The 21,533-nt window shown below is 37.6% G+C and overlaps 1 pseudogene; it reads right to left on the bottom strand.

Moving 5' to 3' along the window:
• Positions 1 to 10,459: 10,459 nt before the first annotated feature.
• On the bottom strand, positions 10,460 to 14,605 carry LOC113347678 (annotated as a pseudogene).
• Positions 14,606 to 21,533: the final 6,928 nt, after the last annotated feature.

The following is a 21,533-nucleotide window of genomic DNA, read 5'->3' as shown; positions in this document are numbered from 1 at the left end:
CTTTCCCAATGATGCTGTGAAGGAGAAGGAGGACAAGATTTCCAAGCTGAACGAGGAGTTGAACAAGGAGAGGGCGGCTTTGCAAATCTTGAAGGATGCTGATGAGAGAAATCCTTTTCTTGCTGATCTCTTGAACTTCTGAACTTCTGAGAGATGTGAGGTTTATACTTGGGTTTTGATATTTATATGGTTTTGGATTGACTGATGGTTATGGATTTTCTTGTAGATTTGATAGAGATTTTCTTTTACGAAATATGAACTGAATTTTGATAAATTGCTGAATTCAAATACTGATTGCAAGTATTGCAAATGTTTTGGAGGAATTGAAATACAAATGAAAGAAAATCCTAAATGTTAAATCCCAACGCCATGAGTGCTTCAAACGCCCAATACCTTAAACGTCCAATAATTTCAGATAAACGCCTTGAACCAATTTTCGTGAATTACTTGTAGGGTTCTGCCATCTGTGTTGGTGAATTTGTAGTATCCTCCGGCCACGGACTCAGCGACCATGAATGGTCCTTCCCAATTGGAGTTCTTTGTAGAATGGAGACCGCGCTGAACTGCTTTGAGAACCAGGTCCCCTTCATGAAACTTGTTAGGCTTGGTCGATCGTGCCTTGAATATCTTTCGCTGATTCGGAATTCCCTGCTTGATGGAATTCCACGATTGTGTCCCATATAGACACTCGCGCGGAAGAGAGTATCCAGCATAGTGTTGATCATGTTTAGCCAAGTCTTCATCAATAAACCTCTCGATGGAGTGACCGGTTTGAAGAAGTTCTGAACCCAACCATTGAGTGCAATATTACTGAGATGAAGTTAACCACTCATAGCTTTTGATGACTGTTAAATTGTTCATGGGGAGAAGTCCCTGGACCATAGTAGTGTATTTGAACATTGGTAATATTGGAGCATGAGGAGGAATAAGACTTTCCTGAGCTCGAAACCTTCTGACAAAGGTGTGCGGATTTTCTCCAAGTTCCTGCGTAAGTCCCATCAGAGTTTTTAATTCTTCCAGATGATCAAACGGTAGTGCGTCCTATGCTTCGTCTTCCGACTCGGAATCCTTGTCGATGACAGGATGTGTTGAAGGTATCGTTATCCTTCCGGCATGAATCCAAGTTCTTCCAAGGACCATGTCGTATCCAGGGTCTTCCCGGATTATGAAAAACTTGGCCTCAGTGCAGATCAATCTTTCTGTAACTTTGAGAGTGATGAAGCCGTATGCGTCTCTGGAGATTCCTTCGTGGTCCCTAATTGCTATGGGAGCGTGGGTGGCTTTCTGTCGAGAAATACCGGCAGCTCTGAGAGTTTTCAAAGGAATGATGTTGACAGCGGTACCAACATCGACGAACGCCCTTTTGAACTCATTTCCTTTAATGTGCACTGTGGTGAGCAGTCCCCAGTCATACATTTCTTTGTTGGTGGATGAAGGTTCGGTGGTGGTTTCATGGATCGGCAGACGTTTTCCGGACACGATGTGGTTCAGTGCAGCAAACATGTCTTTCCTTTGAGCTTTCGAAAGATACAACAACTCGCAGACATGTTCGATCAGAGATTGGACCGCTTCCTTGACAGGAGGTTCAGAGATGGTAAAAGTTCTGACTGGGAGGGGTTTTTTGTGCACTCCTTCAATCCTCAGGTTGAGCTCTTCTGATTCGACCTTTTCTTTGAATATGCGCTTCAAAATTTTGCAATCACTTTTGGGATGGCTGACGTATCTATGGAAGCGGGAATACCGAGGATTTTCCATGGCCTCTTCAGTTGGTTCCTTCTTGACATAAGGCAATTTGATTGCACCATCTTGAATCCAGGCATCGAGTAGTTCATTAAATTCTTCCATTGAACAGGGAAAATCAGGTGCTTCTGGATCTTCCGTATGCTGGGGAGGGATTTTCGAATTCTCCTTCTTGTGTGCCTTTGAAGGGGTGGAGGAAGTCTGCTTGTGATGTTCTGCTTTTCGCTTACTCCCTTCCGCGACAGCATTTGTTGAAGGTTGCAGGTTGTACTGCTTGTTGATCAAACGCCTGCTTCCTCGAGTGTCTTTTGAATCCTCAGTCTTTGTATACTTTGCTCTTTCCAAAAGAGCGGGTGCAGTGGTTGCCGACCTCTTCGCAGCTCCGTGAAGCTCTAAGAAAGTCTGGAATCGAAGGTTTTCCAGCAAGTCCCTGTAGACCGGGAGCATTCCATTGATGCACAAGTCCACCAGTTGTTGCTCCGGATAAGGAGGTTGATGACGATGGACATGCGATGTTTTGTCTTTTCCACGGTTCTCCAAGAGGTGCTCCAGATCCTCGCGAGTGATGAAATTCGATGATCCCTTCGCTGATGAGTTGTCTGCAGCAGTTTTGTGAACTACGTGGTCTTCTACTGTATGGATTGGAATTACTTCAGGATCGTCGTCTGAGGATTTCTCCTTCTCCTTTCCCTTCTCTTGAGTCTTCTCTGACATCTTGTCAGTAAGAGTTATGAGATAATTACACAGCTCTTTCTGTGTAGCAGCCATGTCAGTCTGATTCTTTGCAAGAGTCTCATGTGCTTTGATAAGATCAGCAATGGTAGGTGGTGGATCTCCTCTAACTTCTTCAGGGTGTCGTCCGGACAGTGGATGACCTTCGGCGTGAGGAGGAGTAATGTCACCACTATCAGTGTTGGAGGTCGGAATTGTCTCCGGGATATTCTGATTGTTGTTGTTGCTAGTGCTAGCACGGTTTGTGTTAGGATTCGTAACTGAACCTGACCTGAGATCAACCATCTTGTGAAATTGTGAGGTTGCAACCGAGAGAATGATCTCCCACTGTGGTCGCCAATCTTTAGATGGGGAAAAACGATTTGCTGGTTTTTAAGGAATTAAGGAGACGACCGTACGGAGGAGACTCCTCGAACCGAGCGAAATGTTAAACCTCACACAGATGCACCGCTACAAAGGGGGTGCTTTAGATTCGAGAGATCAATCTGTAGTACTCCATCGTAAATCAAGACAATGACCGTTCCAGAGTAAATTCGGTGATAGACGCATTTATGTGTCTAATTTGTCCTCAATGTTTCGTATTGTTAGTACTCGTTTTCGTCCTTATTATGGTGTTTTGTGTGTTTGTAGGTATTTTTTGGAAAATAAAATTTGGTGGAAAAATCGGCTCGAAAAGTTGTCTAAAGCACCCGGAGGACACATGTGTTATTCGGACTCCAGCAACGGATAAGGGGCGACCACTGGATAAGGGGTGACTTTCTTCTCAAATTCAAATTTTCAAATTGGCGGGAAAATATTTTTATTCACTGTCAGATTTCAATCAAGGATTTGGAGGTGTTATAGGGAGACTAAATGGCTGAAAATTTAAGGGATTGTTCCTGAGACATATACAAAGCTATTACAAGTGTTTTGGTCTATCAAATTTGGCTGAAAAATCCGTGAGAAGAAATCAGGGCAGCACGTGCATGAGAGGGACAGTTCACGGGATTACATGAGTTTTGGAGAATTTAAACGTGTTCTGCTCATGTATGATGACTCTAGCAACACTTTGGACCTTGAAAAAGATAAATAAGGAGATTTTGCAGCTGTAGAAACGCGTGAGAAGCTAAATCAGGGAACAAAATATTCCCCAAATATTTTCTTTACTGCCCGAGTTCAATGAAGAGTATTGGGAATCATGGCGTGATTAAATGAGTCTAAGGAGTATAAATAGGTTGATGGGATAATAGAGAAGGGGATGAAGAGTTTGGGAGAGTTGTAGAGCATCAGAAAGTCGAGATAATCAAGTGGCAGGAAACCACCATTTCTGCTGCTGTGAAGAAAACGAATAACATCGACCCACTCATTGGAAGCCTAAGGACAGTCGTTTATGCTACAGCGGTAACGACCCACAGCCGAGGGTCGAAGTTCAGGAGACAGTCTTAGAGCAACAGTAGTTCTCTGGTTTGTAACAAATATAATTGTTACAAACCCGATTTTGAATTATTTCTCAATTTTCTCCTTGTAAACACCTTTTTGAGCAATGAAAAATTCCTTTGAGTGTGTTTTCACCATGCGGAGCTAGACCCCATCACTGGGACAACGGAGGAAGCAACTTTTCATGATTGTGGTAAATGAATTAATTCTTTTATTGACTTTTTGCATAGATTTAATTGTTTTATGATTTCTATTAATTATTTGTTATTTTGTTAGATGCCGCATGCTTAGTTCTAAATACTTTAGATGCTTCATGCTTTTAACTTACAAATAATATTTTACGAAATCTATTTTTGGCAAAGAACTAGAGTCGCAACTTCTTTTGTTTGAGCTATATTGTCTAGAGTTAATGACTGAACCACAACAATATAAAAAGTAGTGGAATCCCGCGTCTCAGCGTCTCTTCATCTTGTGACAAATTGTGTATATATATTTTTCCTTATTTTCTTTATTAAGTCTTAAAACAAATTCTCAACAAATCTGAGTGAACGAATCATCTTACTACAACATCATGAAAATACCATCAATTTTTGGCGCCGCCGACGCGGATTTGTTTATAAAGTTGTTTTTAGTTTTTTTTATTTGTTCCTTTTTACACCTTTTGGTATTTCTTGTTCGCTTTCAGGTTTGGAACTGAGCTAAAGAAAAAGGGAGAAAGTGTTGAAAAGAAAGGCAAAGCCCAAAAAGGAAAGAAAAGAGAAATCCAAAAGGAGTGAAGAAGAAGATTTTGTAAATATTTTTTTTTTTTAGAAACTGTAATTAAGGTTTTTATTTCTGTAATCTTTTATTTTTGGACCTTTTTTCTTTTTGGACTTTATTTTTGGACATTGGACTTTATTCTATTTTTAAAAATCCTACGGAAGGGTAGTTTTAAATAAATTGTGTGCAGAGAAGGACGGCGATTACAATATCGCCTCGGCCCCTCGGGTTCATACATGACATAGGAGTCGTGGTCAGAGTCGACTTCAACGGTTCATCCCCCGTCTGGAACAGGAGGTAAGAATTCTAAACACCCGCGAATCCCATGTCAGTGGGTTTACTGGATGATTTTGTATGCATATATGTTGAGGAATCGAATGCGGCTGTTTTAATTTCCTAGTAAAGGGCAAGGCCTGGCCATACAAGATAAGGGTTCAGATTTCATCACCGTTCTCTTCTTGCCCGCCTTAGGAAAACGAAACCAAGCGCGAACCTAAGCCTAAAATTTTGACTAGAACGAGACCGATAGGGTAACGAGCTTAATAGGAAAGTCATTCGAAAAATATTGGTTACTCTTTTAAGTATACTTCGAAGTTCATGATGGTTTCTGTGAGTTGAATGCGTGATTGCGCCGCCTTGTAATGCTGTGAGGCCTTGGGTATCAAAGCTCCACGCAGCTTCCCTCGCCTCTATTCAACTTACTTTGACTCGGATTGATTCCACAGGGGTTTGCTTAAATTGTAACGAATTCCCTTTCGAAAGAATAAAAGCTGGTCTAGAAACAATCTAAGTGGAGCCATCATGCTTTTTGTTTGCTAGATAAAATAGGCTTGTTGTGGTCGAGTCAGCCTTCTTTGTGTTTGTTTAGAATTCCCTTGCGGTTAGGATGTCGAACTGGTATTATAATAGCCAATACAATGAGTATCCGACTGAGCAGCTTGGACATTATCCTTTTTATGACCATAGTGTGAATAGTGATTGGGAACGCGAAACTTTTGAAGGTTATGGTCCATACCATTGTGAGCCCAATTACTATCCATATACCCACAGGTCATACAAGCAAAACAATCCTTCTATTTCTCTAGAAGAGTCTCTCAAGAGTTTCAATGAGTCAACACGGAGTTATTTATGAAAGAGACTTATAATATTCTTCTCCCAGAAGAGTACGTAGAGCGGTCAACTAAGATATCTCTAGAAGAGTCCCTCAAGCAATTTACTGAGAATACAAATAGGATTGTGGAAAAACTTGCTCAGGATAGTCTTAATTTCCAATATAGTGTTCCCAATACCACCCTTGAAAATAATGAAAGTTTTTATTCAGATAATCAAGATGACAAGGTTAGAATTGGTAACACTACTTGTTTTGATGAGGTTCGACCTTTTTCATGTTATTATAATGAGGACTGTGATGAGGATAGCATTGATGAAGAATCTGAAATATATAGGCATAGTGATGAGGAATCTGTTACTCCCAATGAGCTCTTTAATGATAATATTATTTCTACTTCAAATAAAAATAATTTTAATAAGTATTCACCTATTCAAAAGGATGAGGATTTGACTAGAGATACCCCCGTTTTAGACGATGTAGTTTTTCCTTTTGATTACGATGCTAATAATGGTTTAGAGGAACGAGTTTCTTTTGAGAATATTGTTTTAGAGTCTAGCGATTTAGAAACATTAGTCTTAAACAAAGAAAATGAACTCGTAGAGATGAGTGAGGATGAACCAGACTTAGAAAAATCAATTGACCATTTTCAGGAATCTAATGACCTTGAAATTAGGGAAGTTGTGACTAGTCTTTCTAGAGACACTAAAAACTCTAAGTTTGGGGGTGATTATCATTATCCATGTGATTTAACTCTTAGAAAGTTCCCTCACTTGGGACTTGATATTTGTGCCTCAACCATTATGCAGGATTACCGTCATACTAGTTCTCCCGAACCTAATAACGTCCAGGAAGAAGTTCAGTTGTTAGAAACCCATCCTCTGGTTGATGTGGTTAACCCAGGCTATGATACCAAGATTGAATTTGTTTTCCCACCAAAATTTTTCAACCAATTGTGGGAACGTATAAGTTTCATATGTGTCAATTATTAAGTTTTGAGACTAAACCTAATTACTTTAGGATATTAGGGTCGACACATTTTCTTAAGAATGACCATTATTATGGTCAACTTTGTGAGTCAAATCTATTTGACTTAGAGGATCCCCAATTATTCAGGTTGTTTTTATGTGCTTCTAAGTTCTTAGTTGAGTTTTTCCAGACTCTAATGCCTGAACCGGATCTTAGCTTTGAGGAAATCCAACCGATGAAAGCTTTTTATTTAGACCCTTTTATAGATCCTGAACCTGAACCACAACTAGATGTAGTTGTGTTAAGCAAGGGTATGTTCGGTATCTTCTTGGTCTGTTGCAGTTTCTTCTTCTTTTGGGTAACACTTTTTGATCCAGATGACCCACAATTATTTCGGCTACTGCTATATGGTTCTACGAGGTGACTAAGTCTTCCAATGTCTGGCTTAAGAATTTAAACTTAGTACTTCTTGGGAGGTAACCCATGCTCATGCAACACGGTAATATCTTTCCTTGACTCTTTTGCTTCAAGTGGTAACAGTTTCTCCTTGTTCATGCTTGTAATTTTATCTTTAGAACATTGAGGACAATGTTAGATTTAAGTTTGGGGGTATGGGAGAAACTTTTTAGTTGCAGTATAAATAAACTCCAGAGCCTAGAAATTTATGCCTATTAAGGATAGCACTACCTATATAAGTGGATGGAAACATCTTGGTTGTAGGAGTTGAGGAACCAATATGAATAGATGGAAACATCTAAAGAGTCTATTCATAAAAGCACAGAGCTCAGGTGTTAGAATTAAAAAAAAAAATGGCAGTTTCGCCATATCTCGTTGAATCCTAATCCTTCTTTTTTTATTTTTTAAGTGATTTGGTGGGGCACACGATTCAAGTTGTTACCTTTGCTAGGGTGAAATATGGTGATTGAGATACCAAAAAAAAAAAAAAAAAGACCAGACCAGACCAGACCATCAGACCAACCGGAATAAATTTAATAAAGTCGACCACTGGTGCCCTTGTATATGCGAGTTGTGTTGACCTAGAGTTAGGATTATCAACTGCTGGTCCCCTTGTATATGCCAGTTGTGTTGATATTAGTCTGACCGGTATCTCAGTCCATTAGGATAGGTTCATCCTGGCAGAGGCCTTCAGACAGATATTGGAAACAACGTTCACTTTAAACCATCTTTTTCTTTATCCATCTTCTTAATCTTTCCATGTGATTGGTTGACTCTGGTTATGATGTCCAGAAACTATCTGAGTAGAGCTCTGTCACTTTATATGAATTTAAGTATGCTTGAGTGCAAACTCGTGTACAATAATTGGAATTTCGCATCAGGGTACTTCCTCCTGTAGTCAGTGATTGTATGCCAACCAAGGAGATTCTTTAGTGCCTTCCAAGGTTCTGCGTAGATAGCTAGGGTCTGGAGTAATGGTTTTGTGGGTACACCTCTGGTAAACCCTCCTGAGATTACCTCGGTTTTATTTATTAGTTTTTCTCGAGGACTAGCAAATAATAAGTTTGGGAGTATTTGATAGACGCATTTATGTGTCTAATTTGTTCTCAATGTTTCGTATTGTTAGTACTCGTTTTCGTCCTTATTATGGTGTTTTATGTGTTTGTAGGTATTTTTTGGAAAATAAACTTTGGTGGAAAAATCGGCTCGAAAAGTTGTCTAAAGCACCCGGAGGACACATGTGTTATTCGGACTCCAGCAACGGATAAGGGGCGACCACTGGATAAGGGGTGACTTTCTTCTCAAATTCAAATTTTCAAATTGGCGGGAAAATATTTTTATTCACTGTCAGATTTCAATCAAGGATTTGGAGGTGTTATAGGGAGACTAAATGGCTGAAAATTTATGGGATTGTTCCTGAGACATATACAAAGCTATTACAAGTGTTTTGGTCTATCAAATTTGGCTGAAAAATCCGTGAGAAGAAATCAGGGCAGCACGTGCATGAGAGGGACAGTTCACGGGATTACATGAGTTTTGGAGAATTTAAACGTGTTCTGCTCATGTATGATGACTCTAGCAACACTTTGGATCTTAAATCTTTAATTTCTTCAATTGAATCCTTTTTTGGAATTAAGGCTATGAAAGTATTCTTCAACCTCCAATCTAGAAAGGATTTCTCTTGCAATTCCTTTGTAACATTTAGAAAATCAGCTTTAATAAAATCCCAACATAAGAGATAAAAGCTTACAGGAAACCTGTCAGGCCCTGGGGATTTGTTTTGCCCTAGACCTTTGATTGTTGCAAAGCACTCTTCCTCATCATATCTCTTTCCAACCAAGCACATAAATCTTAAAAAAAAGTTGAGAAATTCATACCCTCCATGTTTACTGTCCTTTGAGGCTGATTTTGAAAAATGTTTTGAAAAAAGTCCACAATGACATTCTTGATTTCATTCTCATTTGAAGTAGTAGAACCATTAACCTTGATTGAACCAATGTAACTTCTACTTCTCCTATCATTAGCAATTCTGTGAAAATACTTGGTGTTTTTCTCAAAATTCTTTGTGTGTGATACTCTTGCCCTATTTCTCATCTTTTCAGCTTTAAGAATTGTTAACTTGCAGTATTCTTGCCTTGCTGAAGCTCTCTCCTCCCATTGAGTTTCTGTGAGTCCATTGTTAGCATTCTCCAAAGCATCCAATCAACAAAAGTATCTTCCAGCTCCTCAAGCCTCAGATCAAGATTCCCAAAGTGAATTCTACTCCACTCCTTTAACTTTACCTTTAAAAGTTGTAGCTTTTTGCAAAAAATAAATCCTGCATTCCCTGTAACAACAAAAGACAACCACATTTCTTTGACAAAGGGGAGAAAATCAGGGGTGAGAAAACCAGAAAAACTCACAGCGAAAAGGAGATGGTCCATGCTTCACGCCTTCACATATTAGAGCAATTGGATTGTGATCTGAGCAGGGTCTTGCAAGGGCTTGTTGAATTACTTGTGGATAAAAACTTTCCCAAGAAGCAGACACTAGGATTCTATCAATACGACTTCTAATGCTCTGAGTTTGATTATTTGTCCATGTGTAAGTTGCACCCAATAAAGGAAGATCAATCAAATGATGCTTAGAAATGAAATTGTTTAATCTTCTCATACCAGGAGTAGAATCTCCACCTGAGGTTCTTTCATGAGAAAATCTAATCTCATTGAAATCCCCTCCAATAACCCAGGGAAATTGCCAAAAACACCGCACCTTTTCAATTTCTCTCCAGAAAATCTTCACTTCTTCAGTATTGGAAGCACAAGGTGCATAAACACCTGTGCACATCCACTCAAATGAATTTGAGATAGTCTTACAGTGAAGAGTGATAGAGACCAGACCAATTAAGGAATCAATAACTTCAACCTTTGACGAATCCCACATACATAATATCCCTCCAGAATTACCTTGAGAAGGGGAGTCTAACCATTTAACATTTCTATGTACATATAAATGCCTAAAGCTCCATTGATAAACCTTCAAGAAGAAGAAAATCTTTACTTAGTGTTTCTATTCAACAGATAAACCAGATCAGGTGCCCGAAATGTTTAACTGTTTTGCACTCCCATGCTGCAGTGAAAAAAATGCAGACTGCCAAACCATTCAGACAAACAATATACAACTCCCTTGAGATTAAAAAAGAAAGAAAAAAAGTTACTAATACACAAGTGAAGGAACGAGGCACACCAAGTTATCTTGCTTCCACTCTCCATCGATTTTGAATGCAGAACATAGTTCATCTCATATTAGGTCGGCCACGTTCATATCATATGCATCTCATCAATCTGTGTGCTGTAGTATTGCTCTGTCTCTTAGTATCCTTACGTCATCGCTCCTGACGAAGTTCATTGCTACACCCTGAAAACCATCAAAAGCGGCCATTGTTCAGAGTAAATTGATACATCCTGAGTTTGAGACTTTATACTCTTTACGAGTAAATATTAATTGGATAAATCCAGGAAGAGATTAACGTGCAGAGAGATATTTCAAACCTTAAGACTTCAGATATCAATGTTTTCAGCTCAAAATAGGTATGACCATCTTGAAAGGTCAAATGTCAATAATAATTACAGACACCGATAACAACCAATGTCTTCACCTTCTTACGAGGAAGTATAAGAAGATTCCCGTATTCTGCATAATCCCGATAAAGAAACATAAAATTCACGTATAATCGCGATACAGCGTCTGATGGTTCTCAAGCTTCCTCCCATAGGGGAGGTTGGGGATCGAACTCTTGTGCCTAGGTGTAGGTCTACGGACCACTGTTCAATGTAACAAAAAAAAAAAATTACAAACACATCACAGAAAAGAACAATCACCTTGCGTCCAAATCTACCAGAGCGACCAATGCGATGAATGTAAAGCTTGCGGTTGTTTGGGAGGTCATAATTGATTACCAGAGATACCTGATGCGGCAAACACAAAAAAGTAAGTCAAAATGGGTTACTTGATATCATCCCTCTTTATTTGCAATCAGATCTTGCAGACATAATTGAAACAAATCTTCTGACGTAAATGAATATTTTTAGTCGAAAAAACCTGACTAGCAAGTATATATGGTATCAACTCTTCATTTTTCTTTTGCTGACAAGAAGAATTTTTTACCGACGAAGGTAACAATGCAGTAATCCTAAAGTCCTAGTTTGATGCCCAGAGACATCATATCACAGTATAACTCATCGCCCTAGAGAAGGATGTATGTTAAGTTATTGAACACCCAAAGTCTTCCAATGCCTGCTCCAAACATTAACCAAATGCTTCAACTATTATAATATGCATATCCTTATTTATGCTACTGCCCAAAGTGTAGAAGAGGTCTCCACTGGAAACACTAATTGGATTGCAGAAACGTACTTCAGTTCTGAATCCTGATTGTAAAAGACTAAATTGTGGAACAAATGAAAAGACTCGCCTGTTGAACATCTAACCCCCTAGCCCAGACATCTGTAGCGATCAAAACCCGAGTTATACCAGACCTAAATTCTTGCATGATAGTGTCTCGCTCTTTCTGAGGCATGTCTCCATGCATGGATGAGACTGTGAAGTTATAGCTACGCATCTTCTCATTTAGCCAATCAACCTGCAAAACAACCAAATCAGCGTAGTTGAGATTTTAACGTCTTTTGAAAAATCAATGTGTTGCACCCTATAACTAAGGTTTTTTTTTTTTTTTTTTAAACTCGTTCCGTTCAGGTAAAAATTGTAATACAAGTATTACTAAAAAAGTTCCTCCATTTCCCTTTCATATTTGTCACATCCACTCAATATTTGCTCTGAGTTCGCAAATCATTTGACTCAAATTGGTTATGGTTGATGTTAGAATAGATATGAAATGCAGCCAGTTATATACTCTCTTCGTTCATTTTTAATATGCCAGTTTTGTTTTTAGTGAAATTTAAAGAAATTAAGAGAAATAATCATTGAAAGTGGTCATCATGACACTTGTCAATAAAAGAAGTGAAGTGAAATGGTCCCCATGACACTTGTTAGCAAAAGAAGTAAAGTGAAGTGGTCCACATGACACTTGTCATCAAAAGTAGTTAAGAGAAAAGTGGTCCCAAAAAATTAAAATAATATTTGACTTTCCCAATTAAAAAACTGGCCTATTTTTTTTGAAACTTTATAGAAACTGGCATATTAAAAAAGAACCAAGGGAATACTTATATCCAATTTAATCCAGAATACAGATGTTAAATGCATTCATCCAATCCGAGAAGTCGGCGCTTGTGATAAGTTATTTATGTAAGCCTAACCGTAAGTCTGCAGAAATTCGAAAAGCAGAAAAGATGTTCACAAAACAGGGGCAGAGGGCATCTTATTGCTAGTGAGTAGTTATTATGATATATTATCCTGGAAGGGTCCATTTATTTACACCCTATCATCCTAGCCACCTTAAATAGTACAGAACTTAAGCTCTTCTTCTTCTATAAACCTTTACAAAGAGTTGAGAAGATAAAACAATGAGGTTGAGACCACTCTTTGCTGGAGGTTTTAACCATCTGGCAGACAGTGAGTGCCGTCATTGAACTCTTCCGTGTACTAGACTGAGCTTCCAAACAATGTTACGAGCTAGGTGCTCGTTTTTTTTATAGGTTAAAGCCGAACTCAGGTCCCTACCCAAATCCAACCAGTTGGACTAGCCCCACTGCTAGACCCAACCCCGCCAAATCCTTCTATACAACTAATTTAAATTAAAACCTGTACTACGGTGGAGATCGAATCCCTGACTTCCTCCTTACTGGAGTTGATGGGATACCACTGAGTTATGTTCTTGGACACAAATGCAGGAACTTCCTTGAAGGATACGCTGATTAATAATTTGTGTGTGTTTGATTTTGAAAGATTTGATGAATTTGAGGATGTAATGAATCTACTTGAAGAATATGAAGACTTGAATGTTATTATTATCATTTTTTAGAATTTGTGAATTCTCAAGTGGGATTGTTTTTTAGGATATAGCTTAATTTTGGGATATGAAATTTGTATGAGCATTTGATTTTGAATGAGATCCATGGTTAATTAAAAGGGGAAATTTTAGGATCTGTGCAGTTTTGTAATATAAAGTTTGATTTTACATCTACAGACTTCAGCTGAGGTTCATTTTACATCAATTTTGGGAATACTCTGTTTTAATAATTTCAGAAATTTTTTGTGAGTTTCCATTACTAACAGCTCAAACACTACCATTCTTCCCCCACCACCTCCTGTTTAGTCGTGAAATTATTAGTAAGAGAATATCCTTAGAACCGAATTAACTTAATTAGAATGTTCACAAATGATATGAATTACTACCCCAGTTCCTAAGAATTCCAAATTGGTTGGGTAAATGATTTTGATGGCTTTTATTTTTATCACATAAAATCACATGAAATTATGAAATAACTCACACTTGTAGAATTTCTTTGATTAAGTTGCTTATGAAGCTTTTTCTTGTGGAGTACGATTGAAACATGATCACCATTTTGAATCACCATGGATGATTTTGTTTTCTTCAAGCAGAGACTCACAAAATGGAAATAAAATAGTAAAGGCGGAGACTAGAAAGAAAGAATCAGAAAATGAGATATCACGTGATATTTTTCTCTGACCCACCAAGTCGACCTGGACTGCAAATATTCTATTCACACTCTCCACGTAAGAGTGCGAGCAAATGGCGATCCAAAATAGCGTGATTTCTAGCATTTCCCCTTTGTAATTAATTGTGGTTCGTCATATCATTACTGAGGGAAGAATCGGAAGATTACGTTTACAGTGGATTGATGATAATTTGATTTTCTATTTATTTATTTATTTGTTTTGATAGCCATTGTATACTTTCCAACACAAAGAACCATAGGCGATAAATAACAACAACCAGTGCCCACTAAATATCTTGTAAAGACTATGTAAATATAAGGTCATTTTGCACCTATTTAATTTTTTTTCTTATAATTCAGTCTAAAAAGCTTCCATCCAAGTTCCAACTATTCAATCGCAGGATACTCAACTCACCTTTAAGCATATAGCCTCCACCCCACCCCACCCCACCATAAACAACAACGCGATTCCCTTGAATAATTTAAATAAACAAAAACTTCTCAATCCAATTAATAAAAAATTAATTTAGCCTCTTAAACCCTAACAAACAATCTAAATCTGATGAACACATATCCTCCAGATGCAAAAGAAAAACACAATTGTAGTCTTCAATCCGATAGCAATATAGTATAAGATACCTCACAGTTTAGGGCTTATGGAAGTAATACATTACCTTGAAACTGCAGTAATTACGAAAAAAAGGGTACCACCGATTACAAATGCCTAACAGACACATAATTAAGCTCTTTTTCATTCTTACCAGCTATTGCCAGCTAACACTTCACCAATGATGGTTCTTACTCCCATCAATGTACCATGTCACTTGCTCATGGAAAAATTTACTTGATTTTCTCAGGTAACCACTAATTTATTTATATTAACAAACATATGGTAATCAATTGAATGAAATGAACCCTAGTTCAGTCAAGTATTTTTTAGGTTAAGAGAGAGAGTGTGAATCGGGCGAAAAATCGGTCGTGACTCAAGGTTTTTCTCCATTACTTTGTGATGATTAACAATCATCAAGACATGATTGATGAATCAATTGATCCAGGTGGGTTACAAAATAGACGAGTTATTGAAGATTCTAGGGATTCTAGTGTTCATGATGAGCAAATGTAAGATTCACAGATGAATTTGGAGAAGATGAACAGTTTGAACGATAAAAGGAATGATACGAGTACTGAAGGCATGTGTGTGGATAAGTTGGATTCAGAGAGGAGTGGAAATTTACAGTTTGGTGATCGAATTTCTCAACATAGATTTCCTAAACTTACTTCTTATAGGGATGCTTTTGTTATTTCTGATTTGAGATGGGAAAGTTCTTTTCAATAGTGGGGTTTGCAAGATTTGGAGATGGAAATGGATGGCCTTAACGCCTCTAGGACTGGTGTTGTGGATGGAATCCCATCAATTAAGTTAGATATTGGAACTCAGAAACGCATAATCCAGTCGTGGAACCGTTGCGTAATTGGTAAAGTTGTGGGAAAACGATAGGTTTCAAATTTATTTCTTATAAAGTGAATGAATTGTGGAAGCTAACAGGTAAGATTCAAATTCTTGATCTTGGTAATGATTTTTTCTTATTCAAATTTGATTGTCCAGATGATTATAGGTTTTCTCTCTTAGAAGGCCCTTGGTTCACTGGTGGTCATCATCTTTTAATGAGAAGATGGACCCCAAATTTCAAACCTTCTATTGCTTCTGTGAATACCACTGTTGTATGGCTAGACTTCCTGAACTCCCACTTGAATATTTTGATAAATCAGTTCTTGAGAAAGTAGGAGCTAGAATTGGCAGACTGATAAAGGTAGATAATACTACTGAACAAGTTTTGAGGGGAAGGTATGCCAGAGTTTGTGTTGAAATTGCAACAGACAAGCCTTTAGTTCCACTAGTTAGAATAGGTTTCATCATTCAGAAAATTGAGTATGAAGGTTTAAATATGATTTGGTTTCATTTTGGAAAGATGACACATAAAAAAAAAAATTGCCCTGCAATTGTTCAATTACATCCTGCAACTACTAAACCTCCACCTGTTTCAGGTACATACCTTGTTGTCAATGCGGAGGCGATCTTTGGCCCTTGGATGATGGTGGATAGGATGAAGAACAAGTTCAAAGGTGGTGGTGCTAAAGTGTCAGCTCCGAAGGAGAGTAACAAAGGAGATGTTAACCAGAAAGGTGAGACTAGTGGTGGTTCGAATAATGTTGTAGGCGGTGACTCAGATGGTCAGTGGCAGTTGGTTTCAAGGAACAAAGGTAAGCTAAGTGTAGGTAAGTTGGCCTCTTCACAACCTAATTTTTTGCAAATGAAGAGTGTTAAGAATGTTCAGATGACAAGCCCATCCCACCAAGGTCAATTGCCCATTTAGATTAAGAATTCTAAAGGTACAAGAAAAGAAACTGGTGGTAATGATAAGTACAGTGTCAGTTACAGAATTTTTGAAAAGAAGTGACTTAAATGCCTTTTCAGATTTAGAAAATGAGAGTTTAAGTCAGGATGGTCTTAATATGCATGTTGATATGGTGATTGAAACGGTAATCATAATGATTGTAATAGTGGTGATTTATTGGAATTGAATGTTGTGAATGATGGTAGAGTTTCTGATAAGAGATTTATATATAAGAAGAAGAATGTAGCACAGATAGGTCATAAAAACTCTGATCAGCTTAAACAGACCGATGGATCATCTCAATTTGTTTTCTCAAGCATTTCCAAATCTGTTAGTGGAGGAATGGATGGTGGAGGATCTAATGGTGCGCAGAGCTCAAGAGAAAATGTTGTCTATGAAGGACAGTCTGGTGGAACTCATAATGAAGCAGGCAACAAGTTTGGATCAACTGATACAACTAATGGAGGAGACAAATAAACTGCAAAGACAGTTGATATCCGTAATGCCACAACTGGTGCATGCTCTGGAGAAGGTGAACGTCAATGGAGTTTTGGCTCGAGTGCAAAGTGTTTTGAGGCCGCTAAGGATTTCTCCTTCAAACTGGACACATCCGGATCCACTAGAGTTCTTAAAATAATTGAGGGTCGTTCTAGACTGCGCGTCAAAGATGTGGCAAGGAGCAACAATCCTGGAGGCAGTTTTTCAACCAATGGTCGAGACGCCAGCAGTAATAAGAATCCCAAAAGGACTTTGGAAGTTCGAGATTTTATTTTCTACAAGGCTGTATTTAGAACAGGGAGTGCAAAGAATATTCAAGACAAGACTCAGGCCATTAGTGGGAATGAACCAAGGATTGGTGCAGGAAGTGATGGAGAACTCTGTCAATAGCCATCCCAATGGTGTGTGTTTATCCTCTCCTCTTGCAGAATTCATTATGAAGATCATTATGTAAAATTATAGAGGGATTGCTAGGCCTTCTTTTAATAGGGTGATGAAACAGCTAGTCAAAAAACATAAGCCTCACATTGTTGCTTTTTTGGAGACTAGAACTATCAAGGAGCATGCCATTGAAATTGTGAAAAAGATTGGTTTCACTAGTTCCATTGTTGTGGACCCTGCTGGATTCTCTAGGTATGGTTTTGCTGTGGAATGAAAAGGAGGTTGAGATTCAAGCCACTTCTCAGTCGAGGTGGGCTATTCACGCGGTGGTTACAGCTATATTTAAGAGATTATGGATTTTGTCTATCATTTATGCAAGTACCAACAAGGCTAATAGGAAAAGGGTTTGGAATGAAATGCATGGGATATGTGGAATACAGAATGCTGAGTGGATGGAAATGGGGGATTTAAACACCATATGCAGTGAAAAGGAGAATATTTGAGGTAGGAAGGCTACTTCTAGTCAACTAGATGAACTGAAAGTGTCATGGATCAGAATGTGCTTATTGACCTTGGTGCACATGGGCCGAAATGGACCTGGAATAATAAGAGAGTTGCAATGGCTAACATAAAGAAGAGGTTAGATATGGCAATGGCAAATTCTGAGTGGTGTAAGAGATTTCCTAATACTCAGGTAATGCATCTGCCTTATTTTGATTCTGACCGTAGAGTTCTTCTCATTGATTTAAAACCAAAACAGAAATTTAAACCTAGACCATATAGACTTGAGGATATGTGGACTGAGGATAATAGATTTGTTGAGGTGGTTAAAAATTCCTGGAGTCCAAATGGCCTTAGTAATGCCTAACCCAACTATTTTAACAGTGTTGATAGATTCCAAATGGATTCCAGGAATGGAACAAATAAGTGTTTGGTAATTTGTCTAAGAACATTGATAATTCTTTAATTGAGTTAAATAAGGTTCGATCTGAGTTTGATAGGAACCCAACTGATACTAATAAACTTATCATGACTAATTGCTTGTAGGATTATTTGAATTTTCTCAGAATGGAGGAAATATTTTGGAAGCAGAAGTCTAGAGTCAGTCTTCGATTGCTCAAACTACTTATGGTGGAAAATTTCTATGTGTGATTTTCAAACATGGGTACGTGTTGTTAATGGCTATGATCCTCCGGTTAATACATAAGGCGATGTATCTATACCGAAGGATATAGATAAATATAGTCCAGGAGAAATTCTTGCTGCAAAGCATAATTCTGACGGCTTAAATGCTATCATACATGTCATTACCCCATACCTTAAGCACCATGTGTCTATGTGCACAAAGTCTAAGGAAGCCTGGGATATATTAGAAACTGTATTTGAAGGAAATACCAATGAGAAAGAAGCTAGGCTTCAAAACCTTAGTTCTGATTTGGAAAACCTTCGTATGGCAGAAGAAGAAACGTTTGATGAGTTTAATCACAAAGTGTCTGAAATTGTTAATGCATATTTTGCATTGGGAAGACTATTCATGAAAAGGACACTGTGATGAAAATTCTCAGATCGCTGCCATCAAGATACGATTCTAAGAAGCATGCCATCGTTGAAGGAAATAATCTCGCAACGCTTTCCAGAAATACTTTGGTTGGGAAGCTAAAGATCTTTGATCATGAGCATACGTCCAAGGCTAGTAAGGATGTTGCTTTCAAAGCACTAAAGAACACTAAATTACTTGATAAAAGTAAAAGTGTTTATATCTATGAAGATGATCTTTCGGAAGTTGATTCATCAGATGAAGATCTTGACAAGTCATTCTCGTTGATCACAAGACAGTTTAGGGATCTTCTTTTGAAGAGAAGTAAACGGTTTTCCAGAGATAAATCCAAGTCGTCAGATAAACCTCATAATCGTGTTCCTCCTAAAAATAGGGATATTGATGAAACTGATGATGAGGATATGCTTCAGTGCTTTAAGTGTAAAGGTTTTGGTAATTTTGTAAATGAGTGTCCAAATTGAAAGAATTACACTGGGAACAAAGGTCTTGCTGCAACTCTTGATGAAATGTCTGACAACTATAATTCTAGAAGACGAAAAATCAAGCGTTGCACTTCTTTGTGAATATATTTATTTTGATAATTGTAGCAATACACACATCAATCTTGATATTCTTTCAGAAGAAAACCCAATTAATCTGGAAGATAAAATTGACCCCTTCTTTGGAAACTCTATGTATGATGTTTCAGGTTCCACTATGTGTCTAACTGCTTGCACATCTCAGATGCCTGAATTATATTCAAGATTAACGTACTCATATTGTTCACTCAAGGGTCATGAACTATCAAAGTGTTACAAGTACAAACACAAATTGAGACATGTCAACAAACTGCAACGAAGAGAAAATCGATTAGCAAACAAGCTTAAACTCGCGCAGAAGACTGCTGAGGTATGTAAGATTTTATCTTTGTCTAAGAAGTTAGTTTCCAAAGATAAAACAAGACCATTAGAGAATAAAATATGGTCAAATCGTTTTGATAGACAAAGGTCTGTGGATTCCTCTCAAGAGGAACATGGTGGACAAATTGTTGTTCACCGAAACACCACTTGATTGTGTTGATTTGTAATTCTTGTCTCATGTGCCTGATCAAAAGAGACAAGATTATGTACCTCTCAGGCTTTAGGAAAAGTTTGGTTTCTTCTTTTCTTAGTTTTGATTTTTCTGGGATTCCTTGTCTATCAATAAAGGAGGGTCATTCTCGACAATTATACTCTCTTTAGGGTTCAGAATTGTGCGTGCACGAACCTGTTAAAGGATAACCCTAAATTCCCTTTTCCTTCCCTAAAAATTCTTTTATCTTAAGACTACTTGTTGAGATTGTGATTTCCTCTCACAAACCCATACGTTTATGGATACTCCAAGCATTATGTCTTCTGATGGAAAATATGTTGATATGATTGTCAAGCCATCAATCATGAAGTAAAAAGAGAAATTTCCGTTGCCTCCAACTTTGAAAAGAAAAAGAAGGAATGTGGGGAAGCCAAGAGTCGTTCCTTCAAATTCTCAGAAGTTTTCTGATGTTCTTGAAGTGTTGAAGGAGACGCAAGAGGAGATTCAACAAATAAATGCTTTTGTGTTTAAGACTCATGAGATTCAAAAGACCCTGGTTCGACATCAGTCAAGAAGGTTTATTGATATCAACTCATATCTTCATGAACCTTATGTCCCAATGACTGTTGATGACAAGGAGTTCGGGGACGATAAAGAATTCTTCAAAGGTTTTAACATCTAGTAAATCTTTTTTTTTTTAGAAGAATTACTAGATGTTTGGAATATCCATTATTGTGATTACACATAGCTATGTCCAACGTTTTCATCTTCATGTTTTTAGGTTTATTTGTTTAAATTCTATAAAAATTGTTTGGAAGATGATTTTTGCAGTATTAATCTTTATGGTTTTATATATTGCAATTTGTTACGGGATATGTGTGTTTGCGTCCGTGAACTATGATTGTCCCATACCTTGTCAAAAGTTAAGTCTTTCGTATGTCGATATGCATGTATTGATAAAACAATGAATAAACTTTTGACAATACAAAAGTTTGAAGCCTATTATGTCATTATGCAAATATTGATGGAAGATAGGATGAACTTTTGTTTACGAGGATTATGTCTATTGTATGTCATTGTGCAAATAGTGATGGAAAATAGAATAAATCCTTGTCTATTCCGCAGTATTGATCTTCCCTGATCCATATTTTATGTACATACTGTGAGGCTCCGTATGTTCTCTTATGTCGAGCATTTCCGATTATATTAATTATGGGTTCTCTTGTGGTTAGTCTAATTGAGTATTTTTAGATTCAAATTCATATTCGTATGTGATTGGTTATTTCCAAAGAAATCCTTCTTTTTTTAGGAAATTAAGGAGCTATTGTTGTTCTTTCGGGAATGACATATTATGGGGGAGAGTTCTTTGTGGGGAGTGTGGTTGTGGAATATTATAGGAGTTATCTTGTATCTTTATAAACTCCTTGATGAAAGCATTTAGCTTAGGCTATATGACTGCATCGAAATAAGTTGATATGTGCTCTCTTTTGGTCATGAAATGTCTCTATGGAAATATTCATTAGGATCCCGTTTTCGTACCTTTGCCAATTTTATTGACAAAAAGGGGGAGAATTATTGTGTAGTTCACACTACAAATACATATGGTTTTCAGATCGTTATGTAAGGGGGAGTGGTTTCCATGTGAGATGGAGTATTGACTAAGGGGGAGTGATACATATCACCATAGTATTGTTGTCGAAGTTGTGATACAATTGAACTTCGATGTTGTATAATAATACTATGACATTGTACAATAAGAATTTCATAAAATAATACTCGTTAAAATAATAATCTCTCTAAAATAATAAAATTCTTTAGTCCCAACTAGGCTTGGTCATGCTAAATTTCTTCTC

Source organism: Papaver somniferum, chromosome 1 (assembly GCF_003573695.1).
Source record: "Papaver somniferum cultivar HN1 chromosome 1, ASM357369v1, whole genome shotgun sequence".
NCBI lineage: Eukaryota > Viridiplantae > Streptophyta > Magnoliopsida > Ranunculales > Papaveraceae > Papaver > Papaver somniferum.
The sequence above is the reverse complement of the archived record's forward strand: the minus strand, read 5'-3'. Positions and strand labels throughout refer to the sequence as shown.